Source organism: Aegilops tauschii, chromosome 2 (genome assembly GCF_002575655.3).
Source record: "Aegilops tauschii subsp. strangulata cultivar AL8/78 chromosome 2, Aet v6.0, whole genome shotgun sequence".
Classification (NCBI taxonomy): domain Eukaryota; kingdom Viridiplantae; phylum Streptophyta; class Magnoliopsida; order Poales; family Poaceae; genus Aegilops; species Aegilops tauschii.
The window spans coordinates 596,850,024-596,861,863 of NC_053036.3; the positions used below are offsets into that span (position 1 = coordinate 596,850,024).

Genomic DNA, 11,840 nt, shown 5'->3' on the forward strand with positions numbered 1-11,840 from the left:
TTATTTATTTATTTCGCATTTCCATGAGATCTATTTATCCAATTTACCGCAAATTTATGTAAGTTTTTACCAGGGAGGGATTGACAACCCCTCTTACACGTCGGGTTACAAGTATTTGTTCTTTGTGTGCGGGTACCGTTTACATAGTGTTGCGTGGTTCTCCTACTGGTTCGATAACCTTTGGTCTCATCACTGAGGGAAATACCTACCGTAGCTATGCTGCATCATCCTTTCCTCTTTGGGGAAAAACCGACGTAGTTCATGCCGCATCAAAAGGAGTTTCTGGCGCCGTTGCCGGGGAGACATCATCAACATCTATCAGGTTCCTAATGATCATTGCCTGGATATTGTCATAATTATTTGAAGCTCTATCAATTTCCCAACGGTAATTTGTTTACCCACCGTATGCTATTTTTCTCGAGAGAAGCCACTAGTGAAATCTACGGCCCCCAGTTCTTTTTTTCTGTTTTGGGTTGAGTTGAGCCACCAAAAGTATTTTGTAAAATTGACTCAAAATTAGTGTTACATTTTTAGGCACTGCCACAAGGGTTTGGAGAATTATTTAAACCTGTTAGTATCTTATTATTAAAATATTAATTTGGCCCTTGTTTTAATTGTTTAAGAGCATTTAAACATTTTAGAAAAATTTGATTTCTCCACCATATTTATCTATGTATTAATTGTCACACTTAGAACATTGTTGTTCTGACATTTGAACACTTTTATTGTTTGACTTTATTTTAAATTTGAATTTGAATCGGTTTCAATCGACGTGGGATTTAGCAACAGTAAAAGTGATGACATGGCATCATTAGCAGGGGATTATTGTAGCTTAATTATCCGGGCGTCACAGTGAGACAACCCCAAAGTCCTGTCTTGGTGTAGTGTTCGAGTTACTCGCCACTACCGCTGGCACATGCTATTCGAACTCACTGTCTGAATCAGTTCGGTTTTGTGAGTCTCAACTACAAGCTGAAAGACATCGATCAGTTGTGTTGTGACAAGAAGCTGAAGGGCTGCGGAAGTCTCTGGAGAATTCAGATCCATACTTTCTGGTGCAACAACAAGCGTTGGAGGATTTTAGCGCCAAATAGGAGAAAGCTAGTAAGCTTGCTAAGCTTATTGCCAGCATGGTGGATACCCGGGATGATGTTTCTTGAGCTCTTCTGAAGTTGTTTCAGTTATGGACTTGTTTTGCTGTTGCGTTTATTTGCACTGGTGGCCAATTTAGATGGCCAGTGTATGTAATATGCTGCTTTGTTCCCTATATTTGCACTAGTGGCAAACTTTGATGCCCAGTGGATGTAATATGTGTAATAGCTATAATAGCCTAGCGTTAATTGCTTGCTTATTTATTTCCTAAAATTTCTTGTTTAGTTGTTTGCTTGTAGTCACCGCAGTTCTTTTTCCTCGTGTTTCTAGTGACCACAATAACCTAATTTTGTAACTAGGCCACAATAACCATGGCAACACACAGACCGTTGTAACCATGGTCCTTCTACCTGCTGTAGTGACCATGGGCCTCCTACGGGTCGTAGGATCCATGGGTCTTCTACGAGCCGTAGGATCCATGGGCCTTCTACGGGTCGTGCAATCAATGGGCCTTCTACAGGCCGTATAATCATTTGACCAAACATGGGCCATACTATTCATGGACCAATAACGGTCCGTAAAATGGGTCATAAACGGGCTAGATTGGAAATCGTGTGTTTATGGCCCGACCATAACGGGCCGTTAATAAGCCGTATTTGATGATGCTATGAAAACAGCCCAACGGGTTAACGGGCCACAAACGGGCCGACTATAACCACAGGCTGAATTTGGCCCACAAGCGGAACATGCCAGTAACGGACCGTAAGTAACCGAATTCTGGAAATGAGCCCAAGAATAAATGGGCCCTTAGAAGGCCGAAAGTTAACACAGGCTGGAAACGGCCGACGGAATAATGGGTCGTTAATGGGTATAAAGCGATACACTGTTCATTATGGGCTAGTTTCACCTCGAGCCTTTAATGGGCCCAGGGTTACAAAGGGCCTCGTATGGGCCGAAAGACGTCATGGACATACATGGGCCGGAAGTTACAATGGGCTGGAATCATATTGGACGGCCTAGATGACGCTACTGGGCCTAATTCGCATAGGCCATAACGGGTCGTGAGTTAGCGGGTTGTAAATGGGCTATATGCAAACAGGCCATTAACAGGATTTCCGTGGGCCAGCCCGCTACCTTTTGACCAAGTCAAATGGGCCAGCCTTTTCACCGGAATGGGCCTCTATTGGGTCGTGCCACGTGTCGATGTATCATAGGCGCCTTCGGTCCAATGAGTGGATGACATCTGTCCCAACGGTGAGCCGACACGTGGTTCCTCTGGCCATTGAGAATTTTACACGTGGAAAATCCCCATTGGTCCAGGCTGTTAATGAGTTATCGGATTCAAACCGGAACCCGATAGCTTAACGGCGACCCGTTACGGTGGATGCCACGTGTCGGTTACCCTTGACGAAAGCACTTCCATGACGCGCCATTTATTGTCATGGAAGTGGACACTTCCGTGATGATAATTTCGGTATTGTCATGGAACACTTCTACGATAGCACATGTATGACTATCTTGACTCTGTCATAAAATCGTCATGGATGTACATGCATGACAGAAAACGTGACCTACTGTGACAAACATGTATCATCCCGGAAGTGTATTTTTTGTAGTGATGAATAGATTCATCAGTATAGCTATCACATAAAGCATTCTTTTCATGATCCAAAAGCATAGAAAATTTATTACTCCCCACATAAGCAATTTTATTCTCATTCATAAAAGTGGGAGTATCATGGGAAACTTGAATACTATAAATTGCTTCCACATTAAAAGAGTAATGTTCAGTAAAAGGATATTCAAAATTATGACAATAATTATCACTACTTTTTATAACACTAGCAAAAAGGCCCGTGCGTTGCAACGGAAGAAACAAATTCATGCTGTTAGTGAGCAACAGAGAAACAAATCCACGCCGCTAGTGAGCCATCTGTGTTGCCACGTGCCCTCTTTGTCGCTGTCGATCAATGGGCGCCACTTGTTCACGGAAACAGAGAACATGATCAATCTCAAGGTGATGAGCTTGGTCACGGATGTCAACCGGGTCCTGTTTAATCCCGTTTAAACACACCAATGATCTAACAGTTTAAAATTTTGTTTTTTTTTTCTAGGAAAATGAACTATGGAGCTAGGTAGAGCTAACTAAACGGGACTTGCGGACACCACTTATTTGCCATTTACATCCCTTTTCAACTTCGCGAGCCTCCGCTTGCACCGACTTAATTTCACAAACTTGCCATGATGGTGAACGGCACCCCCATCTCATCTACACTTATTAGATACACTGTCGAAAGATTTCATGCATGGCAATGGAAACAAATTTAAAAAATACTTCCTTTGTAAACTAATATAAGCTCTTTGAGATCACTAAAAGTAGCGATCTAAAAGATCTAAAAAAAATTCCATGTTCCTAGCTCACTAAAATCAAATAACATTATCATCTAAAACAATGCCTTAATATATTAAATAATGCATGAAAATGCATTATATAAACAATAATCCAAGACATGATATTGTGAAAGAAAAGGTATTGCCTGCAGCCCCCAACAGTAAGGCTGTAGGCTGTCAATAAAGCTCAGACTCCACAGACCACAATCTGTTTAGGTTTGATCAATCTCAGTCTGATATCTCATTTTTTGTAGGGTAATCTATTCTCAGTCCGATCTCAGATAGACCATATGCAATTCTAATCATGTAAATGTGAGTCTTGTAGTAATCAGAATGGCTATTTATCCTCCTCAAGTTACCGAGTAACTCAACTTTTTCTGAGGGGCGAGCGAGCAACTACTTAATTAGTAAGCGACACCGGATACGTTTCAGCGCCAAACTTGCATGGAAGAATCTCCGGCATGCTTCCAGATGGTTAAACTGCAGATATGCCTATTATAACCCGAACTGTCACCCGCATGTAGTCTCGTGTATTTGCTCAACCTTATGGAAGGATGGAGCATGTACCACCGCTTAATGCCGTGTAGCTCCGTCCCAAAATCTTGGAAAGTGGGTGCAGTGGCAGAGCTGCCATAAAAAAGCTGGGCTGGCCAGAGACTACAAACTTTGCTATCAAACTGAAAATCAACGCGTTGTTGGTTGGGCTTCATATAAAGCATTTTTTGCTTCAGTGCCTAGGCGGGCCACGGCCCATCCGGCTTTGCCGTAGCTCTCCGCCATGAGTGGGTGACTTCTGAATTCTGAAACACATGAGAGAGGGCGTAAAAACATCAATTTTTTTATAGTACTAACCTACATAAAATGCAATTCTGGGAGCTAGGATTATGTAGAGGTATTGCTTGGATTTGTAATAGAAATATCATACCTTACAAGGAGCTTCCCAGCTCGCCCACCATCATGTCAAAGGTCTCCATAACCTCGGATAAGTTTTACGGTCGTCCTTTCTAGAGGCGTTTGTTTCGTTCAGTGGCCTGGCCAAAATCACGAGATGAAGATTTACATGGTCAATGCAAGATGGGAGTCATGCTAACGCTTCATAGAAAGCCGGAAGAAATAAATTGTTGTTTATGGCAAGGATATAGAACTTTGACTGAACTCAGATTTCTTCCGCTAGATTTCTGCATAACCCACCCCTAATGCACCAAAAAGTTTAGGAGGTGGCTGGTATATTAAATAGGGAACATTAAAGCCAAAAAAATGGTTACATGTCTTCACTTTGCAAGAAGTCATTAGTGTCACTGACAAAAGATATGAGCTGGGTCAAACATACCACTACGCACCAGTTTACAAATGATGTACACAATGGTTTCACAGAATCAGTTAATTTTAGTGCAAGAAGTCTTGTTGGCAGAACATGAAGGAGACACCGAATCAAGCCAGTAGTTAAAATAAGTCTTCTGTGAGCTTGAGAAACAAAAAGGTGCTGCTTTCTGTCATTGCTTTTCACCATCTACCTGTTATTCAGGATAAGCTTGTCAGACTATATGAAATTGATGTGGCAACAGCAGGTGGCATCAGTAGGTCTCGTGCAATATGTGAGGTATACAATCTTCTCAATCAATGTGGCATGAGCCCAATCCAACTCAGGCATCCTGCATTGAGAAAAGAAAGAACATTCATTAGCATCTTTAATATGTACGCAGAATGTCATCTCCATTATTTCAACCAGCTTTCCAAATCCAGAACAATGTAAAAATCTCTGACAAGACAAAAACATTACTATATCATGCTATAATTTTCTAAACCAAATGATCTTTATACTTCCACCAGAAGCCTAGCTGAAAGAACATAACTAAAAAAGATGCAGAACACAACTATGGGTATGATAGCATCATGATACTAAAACTGAGCATACAATCATTATATTTTCTACACCAATTACCTATATCAACAAAATCACGCCATTTCAAAATTGTGAAAATAAGCTACAATACCTGAACATCAATTTCCTCCATAAATACATCCTTTGGTGTATCACACAATGTTTGACCTGCAACTGGATGCAGAAGAAAGCTCACAAATTCCATGAAATATTGTAGGGGCTGAGTGAAACATGGGGAGAAACAAAGTTGTATATATGAAGGTGATTTGTCTAATTACCTTGGAGGAAGGGATTTAACATCAACGTCATAGCAGAAGAGGACAACATCAGCCGTCATGACCTACAGATGAGGGCCCAAACCAAATTCCTTGTGCTGCCCGCGCTGGAGAGTTTGTGCCGGTAGTACACCTGCAAGGGGCTCCAGACACAAGGCCGATGGCTGTGACATAGGATCTTCCCAATGGGCGGGGTAACATATGGATAATTCACTCCACGTGTTGAAACATCTGATGTTACCAGAATCAGGCGATTGGAATCCCGTAACTCTTCAGATATACGTGTCCTATAAAGCTGAGGCTTTCTTGAATTTATCTCTCTGACGTTTAGTTTCAGATCTCGAAGCATTATATACATAAATTCAGTCACCATGGCTGCTGTGCAGAAAACAATCACCTGCAATGCAATGGAAAGATATTAGTAATTTAATAAATTACAATTTTGCTAGCAATCACACTGCTTGATCGAGAGATAGGGGCAGAGGAGGGAGGACCTTATAGTCCACTTCTTGATCAATATGCTCTCGAAGAAGGCGATGAACCATATGAAAGTGTAGTTCATGTGGTAGTCACCACGAAATATTGCTGCTGCACCTAAGCTCAAGAGTAGGAGATGCCAAGGGATCAATATTCTACCTGAAAAAAAATCATAACAGAGGAGAATAAAGGCTATATCACAGGAGCACAATATTTTACTTTCAGACCAAATTCGTTCAGAAGGGCTGCTTGTGTTATCATAATCATACAAAGTGTGATAAGGACAGACATGGCAGATACTCCCTCCATTCCTAAATATAAGTCAATGCCCGCGCGTTGCAACGGGTAAAAAATTCCTTACACGCATTAGGCACTCTATTTGCGTTGCCACTTCTGGTTTTCGTCATATAATTGCTGATAACGGCCAAGTTATCCACCTATTCACGATAAATGTGATCAATCCCAACCGTCCACGTCGTCTATTGTAGAAACAACGATCCATCTTCAACTCGGGCACCACCCATCCATGTCATCCAACACAGTATGGTGTAGCCGGACCGGAGCAAGTCCAGACCCACACACAGGCATCACCAGAGAAGTACATCGCCCTGTCGTGGCTGGGCATGGTGGTCATCTAGGCATTCTTGCCGTCCGCGGACCGGCCTAGATCAACCGTATTGGGCTTTTCTATTTAAAATATGAAAAAAGATAATCTCTTATAGGCATAACAACAAACAAGTAGAGGGCACTGTAAACATCAAATTTCTATATTAGCACATCTCACGGGAAATATTTTGCTAATTCATGAATCAATCCACATGCATTAGCCATCACATTAGCAAGTAACACACGCAGACACATCATTCTGTAGCTGAGAATCAATTAGAGAGAGAAAGATAACTGTTTTCGGTGGCCGCTGTGCATCAAATGAGGAACTTTTGGTGGCTGCTCTCCATCAAATAGCAATGGAATATCTCAATAATGATTAGAGAAGGGAGAGGAATCTGAATACTAAGTAGGGGAGAAACTTATGGTGGCCGCTCTGCATCAAATGTGCCAATGCAGCACATGTTTTTCCTCTTACCTAGGGACTTGTCCCATCGGCCGCCGTCCAACAGCAGCAGCACGACCACCGGGGCTCCAACCCAGCCTCGCAGGATCCGGCCGCCCCTTCCTCAAGCCTCCTTCCTTCCCTTCTTCCTCCTGGCTCTCTCTCTCATCTCTCTCTCCCTCTCTTTCTGGCCGCACGCAGGAGAGTTGATGCCGCCTGCCGCCGTGCACCTCATCCCCACCCCCGCGCAGGGGTCGGGCACCGCCAGGACCTCCCGACCTCTCCTCGCGCCCCGCCACCGTCGCCATGGAGAGACCCAACCAGAACTCGCCATCTCGCTTGGAACCGGCGAGGAACACCGCCGCCATGAACTTGAAGTTCAAGCCCCGCCGCTGGACCTCCTCACGCGCCTCCTAGATTGCCTCCACGCCGTCCCTGCCACCGGATCCGGATCCGGCCCCTGCCGCGCCTCCTCGACCGGATCTGGCCGGAGAACGTCACCGCTGTGCCCGGCGTCGTCTGCATCGCGGCCAGCCTCGACCTCTAGCTTGCTCGATAGCAACCACCAAGTTTTGAATACTAAAAATGCAGGGTCCTTTGTGTAAGAACGAAACGTTTTCTCACAATAGACACTTAAGGAGGGATTGCGGGTTGTATTACTGAGAAACACGGGGGGTTTTAGCAAAAGTGGCGCGACGGTGAGCGAGCGGGCAGAAGCGACAATTGCTTTATTATTAAAAAAAATAAAAATAGGGATAGGGATTAGGGAAAGATAAGTATTATCACAATAATCATCATAAGTAGAAACTTTGTTCTCATCATAGATAGGAAGCATGCAATCATCAAAGCAAATTTGATCATACAAAATAGGGGACTAAAAAGATCGTCTTCATTAAGCATAGCATCACCAAGCTTGGACAAACATTAATTGCAGCAAATAATTTCTCAAACATATCATTCTCGTCAAACATAGCATCCCCAAGCTTGTGGCTTAGCATATCATAAGCATAATCACTCTCATCATTAATAGTATGAATAACACCAACGGTATAACAATTGCTATCATCATAATTTCCCAAGTTGGCGCCAAAAAGATTTCCAAGATTATAAGAAGTATCATTATCTTCCCAATCATAATCATCACAACAAGCAATAGGCATAACAAAATCATCATCAATAGTGCTCTCGGACATTATGCCATGAGACAAAGAAGCAATATCATCATCAAGTGCATCATCTTCCAGAATTTTTGATTCATTTTGATGAGGCACAACAACAATAGGAGCAACATTATTTGGGAGGGATACCTTTTTATCTCCGTCCTTTCTTCTTTTCTTCTTCTTCACCACATCATGTGTGGGTTTAATTAATTTTTTTGAGCTTCTTATTGATGAGATTGGTTGAATAGAGAGCTCCTCCTCGTCACCTATTTCATCACGAGAGACAATAGGAGGGAAAGTGGAAATCTTTACCCTTTCATTAGTATTCCTTTTATATTCTATTGATTTTCCCATCTTTCTATAGTTGGCAACTAGCACATATGCCTGTGCGTTGCAATGGGAGAGATATTTTTTCGAGAAGCAACGAGAGAGATAAATTATGTGTTCATGAAAAACGTATCCACAGTGGTGGGGCGACAGAGAGAGGAGTTGTGGTCTTCTCACGAGTCATGTTTTTTCCCGCGAGATGTTGATAGTGGTGGCATTAGTCGGCATAACGGCGACCACACCCAACTCGTGTTTTTTTTCTTCAGGTTCACCTCCGTGTCGGGGTTGTGGTTGTCTTCTCATTTGGTAGCTGCGCGGCGACCTTCAGGGCACGGTTGCTTTGACCACTCTCTTCTACGACAACGTAACCAAATGGATTACTAATTGCAGCGCATAAATCCCATTTTATTACCATAATCCATGCATAACCAGGCAGTCCTTTTTTATCAGGGTTTATTCTCTTTAATTATTTCAGCGCTCACATGCCAAAAATTCTTCTTAATTAGAGTCAAACCGGCATATTCTCTTTTATTAGCACGTGCCCACAATATATTTCAATTATAGCCAACAAGCATATTCTCTTTTATCGTCAAATAGCGCGTGGGACGCACAACAGTTCACATCTGGGCCGGCCCATTGGCAGGCACCAAAATGACCTATGTTTGTAAGGCACGATATAAATTTTAAAAATGACGTGTTGAAGGATCGAACTTGCAACCTCAGAAACTTGACCATGGGCTGCTAATCGCTCGAATAAACGGGTCCTGCTAACCAATGGCCGGCTAGAATGTTTAAGGTGCAGCGTAAAATTCAAAAGAAAAATCTGATTTTTTTTCAAAAAATAGATTAATATTTATGAATTGCCAAATATTTTTGGTAACATGAACAATTCTTGAAACCCCAAACAGTTTTCAAAAGTACGAACCATTTTTTGAAAATTTTGTTCATTTTTTGAAAAAGACGAACATCATTTGAAATAGTTAGATTTTTTATAAAATTCATAAACATTTTTTGACAACATGAACCTTTTGAAAAAAACACGAACATTTGTTGAATGTCTGAATAGGTTTGGAACATTTCGCAAGTGTAGAAAATGTGTTCTTTAACCATGAACATTATTTTTTTAATTTGTGAACATTCCACTAAAACAAGATTTTTTTTTAAAATATGGAATATTTTTTAAAACGCAACTTATTTTGAAAATCTTGCTTTTTTGTAATACACAAATATTTTCTGAAAAAGTGGGATTTTTCAAATTTCGAACACATTTTGGAATGGGAACAAAAAAATAAAATTTTGAACATATTACAAGATAGGAAACAAAATTTTTGAAATCTGTTTTTTTTCTAAAATATTGAAAGGAAATTGAAATTTTGAATGATTTTTTCAAGATTTTAATTTATGAGAAAAGGGGAAATAATAAAAAATTGGAAGGAAAAAAGAATCAGGAATGAAAAAGAGAAAGGAAAAGGAAAAAAACAGAAACAGAACACAGAAAAAAAGAAAATTGGCCGGCCCAGTCTTGGGCGTCTTGTGCGAAGCTTCGACTATTTGACGCTGCATGTGGCAAATAGGCTTTCACAGCTGTCTGGGCAGATAAATAAGTGGGTTGGCTTCGCTGGGCCACAGCGCGTGCGGTCCATGTACAAAAATTGTTTTTTTCTGTTATAGCAGACGGATGCACACAAAATTTAGTACCACCTTGGATAGAAAGAAAACTTTACGTTGGTGAACGGATGAAAAATTTGGAGAAACGTACCTTCCTTTATTAGTAGGTATAGATATAAGCATTCTCATTGCAATTTACCATGCAAAATATATAGATATTTTTAAGATTAGTTTTAATGTCGTCCGTGAGAATGAATACTTCAAACCAACTATTTTTATGTGTCATTCTTCACTCCCCAAAAATAGACAAAGCTCATTATGAAGTTCAAGGGTGATCAAATCATTACAATATTTGGCCATGATTCAATCATGAAAAAGTTTGCATTGGAAATTAGGATGACCAACCTTATTGCAAAGTTCACAAGTAATAGGACCAAGAGAACATAATTTTGTAGAAAATTCATCTACCACTTTGAGCAAAAAATTGGTTCTATCATGTTTATGCTTCTTACAAAATCTATCATTCCTATAAGGCACGTCTTCACAAAGTCTTTCCACTCCACAAAAATTGGCATGCTTATAAGAAACACTTTTGTCATGACTTTTGCAATCATCATTAGCATTTTGGATATTAATAGAATTCATACTAACAACATTGCAATCATGCTCATCATTCATGCCAATCATTTTATTGAATTCTTCTTCTATCAATTGAGCACAATTTTCCGACCCATCATTTTCAAGAAAGACATGATAAAGACGAATGATATGAGGCCACCTCAATTCCATATTTTTTGTAGTTTTCTCTTATGAACCAAACTAGTGATAAAACAAGAAAAAAACGATTCAATTGCAAGATCTAAAGATATACCTTCAAGCACTCACCTCCCCGGCAACCGCGCCAGAAAAGAGCTTGATGTCTCCTATAGAACTTGTTCTTGTAGACTCGTGTTGGGCCTCCAAGTGCAAAGTTTTGTAGGACAGCAGCAAATTTCCCTCAAGTGGATGACCTAAGGTTTATCAATCCGTGGGATGTGTAGGATTAGGATGGTCTCTCTCAAAAAACCCTGCAACCAAATAATAAAAAGTCTCTTGTGTCCCCAACACACCAAATACAATGGTAAATTGTATAGGTGCACTAGTTCGGCGAAGAGATGGTGATAAAAGTGTAATAATGATAGTAGATATTGATTTTTGTAACAGGAACAATAAAAAACAGCAAGGTAGCAAGTAACAAAAATGAGTACAAACGGTATTGCAATGCTTGAAAATGAGCCCTAGGGTCTGTACTTTCGCTAGTGCAATCTCTCAACAATGCTAATCTAATTGGATCATATAACCATCCCTCAAATAGTGATGAAGAATCACTCCAAAGTTCCTATCTAGTGGACAACATAAGAAAAATTGTTTGTAGCGATTCTTTTCGATCGATCTATCCAAGAGTTCGTACTAAAATAACACCAAGTTATTCTTCCCGATCGATCTATCAAGAGTTCGTACTAAAATAACACAAAGTTATTCTTTTCAATCGATCTATCAAGAATTCATACTAAAATAACACCAAAGCAAATTCAGAT

At 40.7% G+C, this 11,840-nt stretch overlaps 1 long non-coding RNA gene across 2 annotated transcripts; it reads right to left on the reverse strand.

The window, feature by feature from the left end:
* Positions 1–3,765: 3,765 nt before the first annotated feature.
* On the reverse strand, positions 3,766–7,670 carry LOC141041802 (uncharacterized). 2 transcript variants are annotated; one of them, XR_012203414.1, is made up of 8 exons: positions 7,202–7,396; positions 6,135–6,276; positions 5,882–6,037; positions 5,644–5,773; positions 5,478–5,539; positions 4,998–5,135; positions 4,409–4,514; positions 3,766–4,283 (listed from the first exon to the last, which is right to left on the reverse strand). It is a non-coding gene; the product is annotated as an uncharacterized lncRNA (long non-coding RNA). The 2 variants fall into 2 exon arrangements; XR_012203413.1 differs by lacking the exons at positions 3,766–4,283; positions 4,409–4,514 and having other exon boundaries at positions 4,693–5,135; positions 7,202–7,670.
* Between the last annotated feature and the right edge of the window lie 4,170 nt (positions 7,671–11,840).